The sequence below is a fragment of the Hibiscus syriacus genome, unplaced genomic scaffold (genome assembly GCF_006381635.1).
Source record: "Hibiscus syriacus cultivar Baekdansim isolate YM2019G1 unplaced genomic scaffold, ASM638163v2 tig00117005_pilon, whole genome shotgun sequence".
NCBI classification, from domain to species: Eukaryota; Viridiplantae; Streptophyta; class Magnoliopsida; order Malvales; family Malvaceae; genus Hibiscus; species Hibiscus syriacus.
Window position 1 is genome coordinate 3,262,475 of NW_024063519.1, and position 11,852 is coordinate 3,274,326.

Here is an 11,852-nt window from a genome sequence, read left to right on the forward strand (position 1 = left end):
ACGACTATCATATCTCACACAACAAACTAACATTCAACTTAGATTGTCGTGAATTTTCTAACAGAAAAGTACGAGTTTAGAACATAATAAATAGTCAGATGAACATTTTATAACTTTTAATAATCAATGAATTCAATAAAATAACATCCTAGAATTCAGGGACCATTTTGTAACCTTTAATAATTCAATAACTCGATAAAACAATATCCTATAGCCGATGAACCATTTGTGTATTTTACCCTAATATAAAACCATTTAAGTTTTATAGATAAAATTATTAAATTTATTCCAAATATATTTCAAATTTCCGATAATTGTTGAATATGATGAAAAGAAAGTGAATAAAAACTCAAGTAATCAATTAAAATAGATTCAATTTAGGTGGTAATCTTAAAATGGAAGAATGATCCTATATGATAATAATAAAAAATCTAATCAACATTTTAAATTTTAAATTTTAAATTTTGGTCGTGATTTTTCCTGTGTATTCAATCCCAATTTCATCAGAGATAGAAATCAGACTGACGAAACGGTACACCCAGTATTAATTACATGCAAAATATATTGAGTTTGTCTCAAACTAAACCGATAAACAGCATACAAAACCCATAAGCCATGTGTAAATGCATGTTTATGATAATCTAATAACTATTGACGACCTGTACCATCCTACTGGAGATGATCAAAATGACCTGCTATTGTTGGGCTTCGATGATGAAGACGACTTAGCTTTGGCAAAATCAAGCAGGTCTTTGAAGAGAGCGTCTTTTGGTTTTACTTCTTTGGTTGGGGTCGTCGAGTTAAGGGATAGATTTTGAGTTTGTCCAACCAAGCTGTCATAAGAACTGGATCCATTACTCGAATTAGAAGAACCACCAGGATAACCGTGTTGGTGCTCAAGGAATTGGTGTCTCTGATTAAACTTTGACGTGGGTGGTGGAATGTTTCCTGCAGGAGTGTCCCAGGGTGCTGGAGGCAGCAACTCAGCATCAGCGGATTTGTACAAGGAAGCTGGTTTGTCATATACAGGCTGACCGCTGAACAGAGGTGAGGAACCGGAATCACCAGAATGGTATGGAGGTGATGATGAAGCTAGAGGGTTTGTGCGATTACGAGTGCGAACGGAATGAGGTGCAGGTTCTCTTCTTTCGGGGGAATCCCAGTTTTGTAGGTATCGCCACTAAGGTAATCAACCACACCAGCATTTGTAACGACCGGACTTTTCGATGCCAGTGGAGGAAGAAAAGGATCAACTCGCCCAGGCTCACTTTTAGGTACTCTCCTGTCCTGTCCTTGAGAATTATCCCTTGATGATCTGTTATAAGTGAGTACAGGGATTCATTAAATTTAAATCAAAAGCCAAAAAAAAAAGAAGCATCATAAGACAGGAAATAGGGGGTCTTGCCAATAATCAAGGTCTGTTACTCAAATCTTAAAAACCTATATTCAAAGCAGTTTTTATGCATGTTTAACAAGATGCAATTTAGAGAATAAATAGACAAGACAAAAAAACTGCTGCACTTACATCCATACAATATGGTTAAGTGCCGATATAATTCATTTATAAATAACGCATTCCCCCAATGAAAACAAAAAATCCAATGAATATCAGAGAATGCAACACATGAGCCAAACATGGTTAAGTGTCCATAGTTCATTTCCATGTGCTAAGTAGATGGGATTCAACTGATAGAAATTCTTTTGAGTTTTTCATGGTTTAAAATTGCAAGGCTAAAAATCCAGTGGGGGTGAGGGAATGCAATACAGGAACACAATATGGTGTAAGTGTCCACAGTTCATTTCCATGTGCTAAAAGATGAATTTCAACTGGTAGAAAATTTCTAAGTTTTTCATGTTTTCAAAGTGCAAGGCTAGTATGGTGCATTAGAAAAGTTTCCAGTAAATTAGCAGAAAAATGTTAAAATGCAAACAGATAGAGTGAGGAAGAATAACAAGATAAATTCACCTATGAGATAGCTGGGCAAATTCATCTTCTGACTCGTCATCCTCATGGTTAATATTAGCAAGTGGCACAACAGGAGTTTCCGCTACCGCTCCTGTTGGAACAGTATTTCCTTTCAGAATGTCATCATGCCAGGAAAGAACACGCTGCAAGCTGTCATTTAGTGTTAATGCCTGACATAAAAGTTCCTCCTCCCTGAAAACGCAAAAGCAATCATCAGCATTATTCTAACGGGGGAAATCAACTGAAGATACAAACAGATTCTCACGTGGTATTGTTAACAAGAAGCATCACATGCTTCTGGTAAGAACGGCATTGATCAACAAGGTCCAAGATGACTTCTTGCTTCACAGCCTGTATAACATCAAAAACATTAAAGGGGTAATTATTTAACTTGCATCAGGCTAAAAATATCATTACTTTAATAACCTGGCATGCATTAAGATGTTCAGTTAGAAATTATTATCACATAAGAACAACTAAAGAAGCTCAGAAAAAAAAAAAGAATGATCCTACCAAGAAACATATATGCAGTGCAAAAACTAGATCAGAACATAAATTAATAAGATTATCCAATAACTTTTGTAATACAGTAAGCAAAGGGAACCATTTAAGAGGCTGTAGCAGAGGTGTTAAGCATCCCACCTAAAACCAGTTAGTAATAGGTGAAGAGACCCAACTTGAATACAGGACATGAAAACCCAGTACTTAATATATGTGGTATAACACCACTTAACACCCCCCCCAACAAATGTGTAAAGAAAAAAGATCTTACACGTGGACAACCCCAATGAGGGTCATCAACCTAACATGGGGATAGGCAGGAACAACAAAACACTCCTGGGCTCTGACCTTAATGAGAGCTGCTGGTAATGCGATTTTAATGATTTTCGAAGACAATGCTTCACTGAGAAGTGTAAAGAACGATAAATCAAAGATTCTCGCAGAGTGGTTCTCCTTAGTCGAAGCTTGGTCAGAGAGTTTGGTAATGGAGTGTCGTCGAGTATGGTTAGTTTGCGAGGGTGTTCCTTTTCACACATGGAATTGGAATACTTTCAAGAACATTGCTGATAAGTGGGGTTTATTACTAGCTATCGACGAAAGTTGTCATTCTCCATCATCCTTTGATCGGGCAAAAATTCAAGTCCTCACAAAGGCTGATGCGAGAATTGATGCGATGGTGGAATTGAAGGTTGGTGACAACTTCTTCAAGGTCATGGTGCATGAGATAGAGCCTTCATTCAAACCAAACTCTTGGGCTCCTGAAGAAGACGAGTCTCATTAGATCTTGTTTCTTCAATTGTGGTTTTGTTTTAGTTCATATGGCTGTAGGTGTTGCTTTTAATTTGCATTATGTTCTGTTGCGCTATTTTATTCCTACTGCTGGTGGTGTAATTAGAAGTAAGGTGATTAGATTGTGGCTTTGTATGAGGTTATATGAGGTTAAGGTGTTTGTTGTAATGGTGTTCATCACCATGAGAGGATATTCCGTGGTGTCTTTTGTATCGGGTATTATTATCAATAAAATTTGAGGTACTCTTTTCTTCCTTCCAATGTTCGTTAACATACTTTAAGTATGTGAACGAATAAGAAGGGAGTTTTTAATGAGACCTCCAACTTCTATCAAAAAAAAAATTTGTTGTAGGCAGAAGGTGTCTAACTTGAATATATGACCATAGATAAATGGGGGATAACACCGCTTAACAAGAAAGTGTAGATAACTTAGATTCACTTGAAGTTGAGGAATTATTCCTAATGAGAGGGAGAAAAATTGGGGGGGGGGGGGAGGAATCAGACAGCACTGCAGCCGCAGAATTAAGAAAGCACGTTGCTCAAAAGTGAAATAGGAAAAGAGAAAATGAAAGCACTACGTTTATCAGCAATCAGATAATAAGAAAACTAGAGCAGCATAGACCATGTGACAAGCATAATGACGCGTCTGCAGGGAAATGGTTTTACCTCAGGAGTCTTTGGATCCAATGCACTAAGCATTTCCATTAATACATCTGCTAGTCCACTAGCATTTTGAATCTCCGGCAAGCTGGAAAAGCACAAGGTTCAACTGCAATTTCTTGATAACAGAAATAATGCATGTTTATGCAGGAAAATTTGCATGTCAGCAGCAGAGAGAGAAGAAAGATGCAGCAGAGTATCTTTGCAGTGAATTAAACCCCCGTAAATTTTCTAACTCCAATTATCTGGAACAATTTACTAATGAGCTTAACTACTAAATAAGAAAAAGATGTCTAAAGAAAGGTGTTCAGAAAATGCACTGCATCAGTTTCAGTTATTAAAGAAAATAAAACCACAGACAATAGAGATTGTGAGATAACAATGCAAATTATAAAGATCAAAATTTAGCGTACGGTACACAAACAATGACATAATTTACTCACTATTAGATGATTTGCAGTTTATATATGAACAAAGAAAAAACATGACAGAGAATAGAAACGTAATCCAGGGAAACAGTTATGATTTTGCAGACACCTAACACAAATCTTCTTTTCTGAATCTAATTGAACTTTGATCTAAGAAGCAAATGTTATAAAATAACTCATTGGAGCAATAATTTCAAAATCTCTGTCGCATAAAAAATATTGGTGTCAAAGAAAACTATATGACCCACAAATAGAAAATAACAGCTCTAGCAAAGGTAGTACCTGAGGCCCGAATCATCAGACTGAAGAGAGGCCTCAACAGCAGCATCCTCATATGCTGAAGCAGGGTGATGACTTATCGGACGAGTCTGAGGTGGAGTAAATAATGGTACAGTATTCTCTTCTCGAGGTGGAAATTCAACTCCAGCAGCCTGGTAAATACCAAAAAGGAGAACTTTAGGAAACAGACATGGATAGATATGATGGAGAAAACACTAGGAAAGGATGTTTCGTCTTTTTCAAATCAGAAAATGCAACAAATGATTTTTAGTACTGAAAGGCCTAGGAAATCAATATACAAATTTACATCACCAAAATTGCTCCAAGCAATCAACCTCATAAGTAAAGGAAAAGAAAGATGAAAATTGTAATCAATGGAAGAGGCCACAGGATTATATGCACATAAGTAATGAAGATAACACTTACCCGTAGTTCATTATATGCAGCAAAATATTGAGGAAACTTCCCACTAGATCCTCCAAAGGCTTCTTGCCACGTGTCTATCAAAATAAGTATCTTTTCCCTAACATTCAAGTCAGGCTGCACAGTAAACCAGAAGCAAGAACACAAATGGTGAGTTCGAGAAAGGGGGGAAACTAGCAAGAAAAATCATCAAAATTTAGAGGAAAATAAGAAACCTTTTTCTTTACTATTTTAACCATTTCACGCAAGATATCACGCTCAACAATCTGCTGAAAAACATGCTCGCCACAATTTTTGCTGAGAGAATCCAATACCTGAACCAAGAAATGGCATACATTGTATCTTATTACCTCTTATCATCATGCACCACAAAGAGGAGTGGAAGGGTAGTACTAAGTTAATAGTTGAGATCATGTGATTGAAGTAAATTATTAAGAACCAACATATAGTTGTTATTAAACCACAAAAGTGGATTTCAAGTAAAATACTTAAGAGTTATATATGTATGAAATATGAACTTGAAAAGAAACATGTAACTCACAAAAAGAGCTAGTAGCTGTAATTTTGGATTTTTACTGCCTAGCCGCTTCTTGAGGATTTTCATTGCATCCTTAGCCTGGCTGCAGTAGAAAAAAATGAAGAATGTCAATCAAATAAGCTAGGATCCATCATGCATCAGGTAATGTGAATAAAGGCTAAGAAGTTATAACAAGGCAAACATTAATTCATCCCAATCATGGGCGTAAGATAACCATGCCACTTCCAAAACAGATAGTGCTTCTGATCTATTGAAACCTTGGATCAGAAAAATTCATACTTCAAACAAAAAAAATTGATGAAACTAGCGTACACTTCTATTTATTAGCATCACACTAGATCTTTTTTCTTATTCAAACATTTTCAAACGTGTTCAAACTTCAAATCCTTCAACCCTTTCCTAGTAAAAGCGGTAAGTATAACCCCAAGAAACTACCCAAATAAATATGTGTGTGTGTGTGTGTATATTAGAGGAAAGAATGAGAAGTTAATAGTGCCACATAGGCATATATACAAAACAATATAGTTCCAAGAGAATACAGAATAGCAAGGCTCATAAATTATATGGAGTCGAGCGTACACTCTAGCTGGGTATCTATCTTAATGATTCACTAATAGACATTTTTTTAAACCTAAAAGGAATCTAGGAGTAGAGTACAACTATGCATGTGCCTTGAAACTCCTCTTCCTTTGTCAATGCCACAGCACATACAAGATTCAAAAATTCTTTCACATAAAATTTCTCTCTCGTCCTACATGATCCATAGTGTACCTACATGGAAGATCCAAAATTCTTTTCCTTCCACAATCTCTCCCTTTGAAACTCTCTGGGAAAAATAAAGTTGTGACAACTCGCCATTAATGATAGAGCCAAGCTATCTTTTTAACCGAATTTGGAAAACCCAACTCTTACCTACATCAATCGCAGAGCAAATCAAGTTAAGCAAGCAATCTCCTTCCGAATTCTACCTCTTTCCTTTTTGAGGAACAACTGAATTACAGTGAAGTGACCCACAAAAGTGCATCACAATCTATTCTAATGTTATATTATACTAGTCAAAGGTGGATAGGGTCACAAATTAGGCCTATAAAACAATTTAAATATTGATTAGTGCACTTTTTGACAAACAAGGCTTGTAAGCTGAAGATTCTTAAAGTGCCCACATTGCAGAATTCATATCACAATTCCCATAGGTAGAAGTACTTGACTTGTGCTTCCAAGTAAATCAAAATAACAATTCCAACATAAAAATCATAGGTACTAGAATGCATCAAAGAACAGAAATTAGAGAAGCACAGCGTAAAGGTTGCCAACATAAAAATAAAAAGAATGATATACCCTGGATCCATGTTTATAATGTCACATAGCTCAATGTTTAGAGCCCAATCTGGACCGATCAGCGTATCACTGGTTGCCCTCTCAGCAAATGCTGCCACGCTATGAGCCATGTTATCAGCCTCTCTTATAAAGTAACAAATCCCTCTTTATTGTATGAGCACAACCTACAGGAAAAAAAAATCATAAAATCATTCGGTATCATGAACTTGAGGGGGAAAATTATAAGCCTAACAAAAACAATAAAAGATCAGAGTCGTTGATAGGTAAAATCTAATCAAGTCAGCTCTAGAGCATGATCATCAATGAACCCAATTTTACAATTAAAAAAACTATAGCAACTCTCCTAAGAACAATAACAATTTATAAGGGGCTAAAAAAGTAGCTAATATGGGTACCAAGAATTTAATCCCCAAAATTACCCATGTCTCCTTAAACGCCATACATCGTAGACAAAGAAGAAAAACCCAGGACAGTAATCGAAAACCCAGAAAGGAAATCAACAAGCTTGATAGTGATTGCAATCCAATAGTAATCGTGAATAACATTACCTTGCCCCAAGTGATCAAACGAATAAACCCCCCACTTCCCCCCTAAAGAAAAAGAAACAAAAGAAATCCTTGAAGGGTTTAGGATTGAGGATTCTTCCTAACAAAATAGACCAAGATGAAGAAGAAGAAAGAGATTGAGTTTGCAGTATGCCTAAACTTAATCTTATCTACGCTTTCTGTTGGACGTTGTTAAAGACCTTTGCTTTTGTTTCCTCGAGGCTTTTTGTTTGTTTTTATTTTATTTTTTCAATTTTGGCTTTTGCGTCAACCATTGGGTAGTCATTAGAAGTTTAGAACCAAATTGGAATTCTTTTCCTTCTTTATTTTTCTGGAAAAAAAGCTTTTATTTATTTCATTTTCTAGGAAAAAGAAGAAGAATAAAGAATTGAGTTTGGCTTAGGCTGAATTTTCAATGGTTTTAAATATTTGACCTAAAAAATATTTATGACAGGCTGTGATGAGATTATATTAAAAAATTAATATCGCTTATTAATCTACGCTTTAGTAGAAAATTAGCCTCAATAGAACATAACCCTTGCTTTTATATAAAGAAAAATTTAATGAAATGCATAATATATTTATTTTATAAATTTAAGATGCTGACAAATAACTTAAGCGTACTACCTTTCAGTAAAGCTTGCGGGATTTAAAAAATCAACATTAATTCTAGAAAAAATTTAAAATTATATTTCAAAGAAGATTATTCTTAAGTTTAACTAATTGAAGCGGCTCTCATTTGTCCTTCTCGTTTTCATATTTCAAAAATATTACTATTAATCGTAATAATAAATACATATGCCAACAAGATATATAATTAATAAATAATGTAAATATTTAATGGTTTGGTCACCGGAGACAAAAAAAAAACAGCGACTGTTGAACCATTCAATTAAAAGATTTTGTTTAGAAGTTTTTTTTTTCCACATCATTTATGTTGTGTTGATCTAAGAATCTTTAAGCTTAATCAATTTATATTTTTTATTGCAATCATGATCATCATTCGTCTTATATATATATATATTAAAATATTAGTTATCATTATCCTTATTTTATGTATTTAATTTTTTATATAATATGGTTATTAAAAATTTCTTATTTTGACTTTTATTTGGAAGGCTAAGGGAAATACTATAATGAATTTAAATAAGTGTTTTGAAAATTGGACCGGACGGTTTAATCGGAACCGTTGTCTAGTTCGGTTCAAATTAAACCGGTTGAATCGTTACTAGTGAACCGACCGGAACCGCTGAACCATTCGAACCAGACCGGCTGAAAACCGAAAAAATTGAAGAAAAAAAACGGGAAAAACCAGAATTTTTTTTTAAATTAAACCAAACGACGTCGTTTGTTAAACGAGCCAAGTCGAACTCGAGTATTGCTGAGCTCAATTCAAACTTTAAAAGTAAGCTCAATTCGACTCAAACTCACGAACTAAAAATGATCAAGTTCAACTCGAACTCGAAATATAATATTGAAACTTGAACTCGAAAAGGATTGAACTCAAAAAAAAAATTAGAAGCTCGATTGAAGCCTAAAATTTGAGCTTGATTGAAGTGAAAGAGTAGTTCACTCTATGCTCACCAAAAGGCTCCATGATTTTGAATGTCAAATTACCTCTATTATTTATAGAAGTAAGTTTGGATGTTCTTCTATGTTTTTTAGCCATGTGAGATTGTTTTGTTCTCATATTTTTACTCTTTAGACTTTTGGGATGTTCTTCTATGTTTCTTAGCCATGTGACATTGTTTTTTAAAAAATTAAACCAAACAATATCATTTTGTTATGATTTTTTTTAACCCTAAATTTTTTTTAATTATAGTTATATAATTATATTTATTATTTAATATGTTTTACCTTAAATATTATGTTGTAGTTAATTGGAATCATTTTGTTTCACTTGATTTTATGGTTTTTAATTTATATATGTTATGACTTGCTTTGAATATGACTTGTGATATACAAAATTATTTTTTATTAAATATTTTTTGTATTTTTATTTAATTTTTTAAATAATTATGACGTCGTCCGGTTCTTCTGACCGATTGAACCGGTTCGTTAACCGGTCCGAAAACCATGATTTAAATCGACGTTTGTGTGAAAATTTCGGAGTAATTGGGCTCTGAATTTCCTTAAGAGACAAGTCAGGCCAACCCCAAGTATGGGACCCCTGAAGCCTTTCACATCGGTTGACTCTCTGCCCATTCTGAACGATAGGCCACCCCTTTGGATAATTACCCAAATATCACCCAACCATTGAATAATTACCTGTCGATACCGCGCGTTTTAATTTTATCAATCTAATACGCTTAGTGACAGTATGACAAAAAGGAACAAGTCACTATTCGTGCCTTCTTGAAATTTGTCCGAGTTGACGTCATGTAGGAATAAAGCGTTGATCACTATCCATGCATTCCTAGGCTCTGACACAAGGCGATTTGCGCCTTCTAAAATTACTCATAATCGTTCGCCTTAATTACCTCGTCCCCATCCACTATAAATACTCCCTCATACAACCCTCAAATCACACCAAAATGAAAGTAGTATCTTCTTATCACTCATTATAACAAAGCTCAAGTAAGTTATGTTATTATTCTTAGAAGGAAAAATTATTATTATTATATTATAATAATTAAACAATTAATTATTTTATTATATTTTACTGTCGAAATTTTTTATGTTTTGCAATTATAAAATGGAAGACTTGTTGTGTTTAGATGAGAATCATATCGCAAGTCATTTTATTGATATGGTAACAATTTATTTAATATGTATTAGTTTTATTATTGTATTATGTTAATTATTGTGAATATGTTTTAGTATTAGTTTATATTTTAATTTGTATACTATTTTTTTAATTAGAGAAATGACCGTATATTTGACCCATTTATTCGTAATGCTAAGTTAGAGATATCAAGTTGTGTTTAGCCGTATTTAGTGGAGGCTGGATTCAGTTACGTAGCTAGATATGAAGGGCATTGTAACGTTGAAAGCAATCTTATTTCTGCACTGGTCGAGAGGTGGAGATTGGAGACACACACATTCCATCTTTCGTGTGGGGAGTGACGATTATGCTGGAGGATGTTTCCTTTCATCTAGGGCTACCGGTAGATGGGGATGCCATTTCGGGTGTGGTGGATGGTGACTGAAATTCATTGTGTGAGGAGTATTTTAGAGGTTTCCCGCCTGATTTCAATGGTGGTCAAATATCGTTATCATGGTTGGCGACATATGTTGAACATTTGAGTGAAAAATGTTCCGAGAAATATTCTAAAAGAGTTGCTCGGGCTTGCATATTACGACTGATAGGAGGGATCTTGATGACCGATAAATCTCGTAACCAAGTTCATTGTATGTGGTTGCGTCACCTCGTCGATTTTTGAGTTGTCGAGTCATTCAGTTGGGGCTCCGCAGTTTTGACATACTGTTATATAGAAATGTGTTGAGCAACTGATTATCGAAAAATTGCTATTGGCGGATGTCTCCTGCTTTTGCAGTCATGGGTGTGGTATCGCATGCCCCTTTTATGTTCGGTAGTGAAGAACTCGTTAGTCTTCCCGTTATTGCTGAGGTAATTTAAATATTGAGTTCATATATAAATAATTTTTTGAGTATATAATAAATATTTTTTACACTAAATAGGTGGTCATGTGTAAGGAAATATTATTGTGATATACCAAACGAATTATAAGAAATTTGAGTACTCATTTATCAAAAAGTTGGAACATGGATATGTATTTAAATTTTGTTATTTACCTTTAATTTTCGTTATATAACTAAAATATTATTTTGAAAAGAAATATATATATTTGTTGTAGTTTCAATGGACTTCTTATGCTATTGACGAAATGAGGCATTATATCCCACATAATATGAGTGACTCACTAGATGTATGAATGGTGGTGGTCTCTCTGATATGTTATGCTATTGTCGAGTGGCATCTGACTGATCATGTGCTCCGGTAATGTGGTTTCGTACAATCTATTCCAGAAACACCTATGAATCTATACAATTTTCATAACATTGATAGACAGAGGAAAAAATAAGTCAATTGGCTAATGAAACACAGCGAGTGGGTGATGATGTGGAAGGATCGACGTGGACGTATTTCCCGTAGGGAGGTCGAAGAAGCTCGTAATTGAATGATTCCCCTGGAACTTGAAGGATCATGTCAAATGGGCATTGAACAAATTATTGTGTTGATGATATCCCCATATTCAAGTCAAAAAAATTGGCAGATGAATGTTTTCCCCTTGAACTGGAAGCGACGTTGCCATACGTATTGTTTGTAGAGCTACCCCGATAAACATCGTAACAAGTTGCTGATGAATGTCTCCCCATTGAACTTGATGGGATGGTACCATGATGTGGATTTCCCATTATGG

At 34.7% G+C, this 11,852-nt stretch overlaps 1 pseudogene; it reads right to left on the minus strand.

The window, feature by feature from the left end:
- Positions 1 to 506: 506 nt before the first annotated feature.
- LOC120194920 lies at positions 507 to 7,689 on the minus strand (annotated as a pseudogene).
- Positions 7,690 to 11,852: the final 4,163 nt, after the last annotated feature.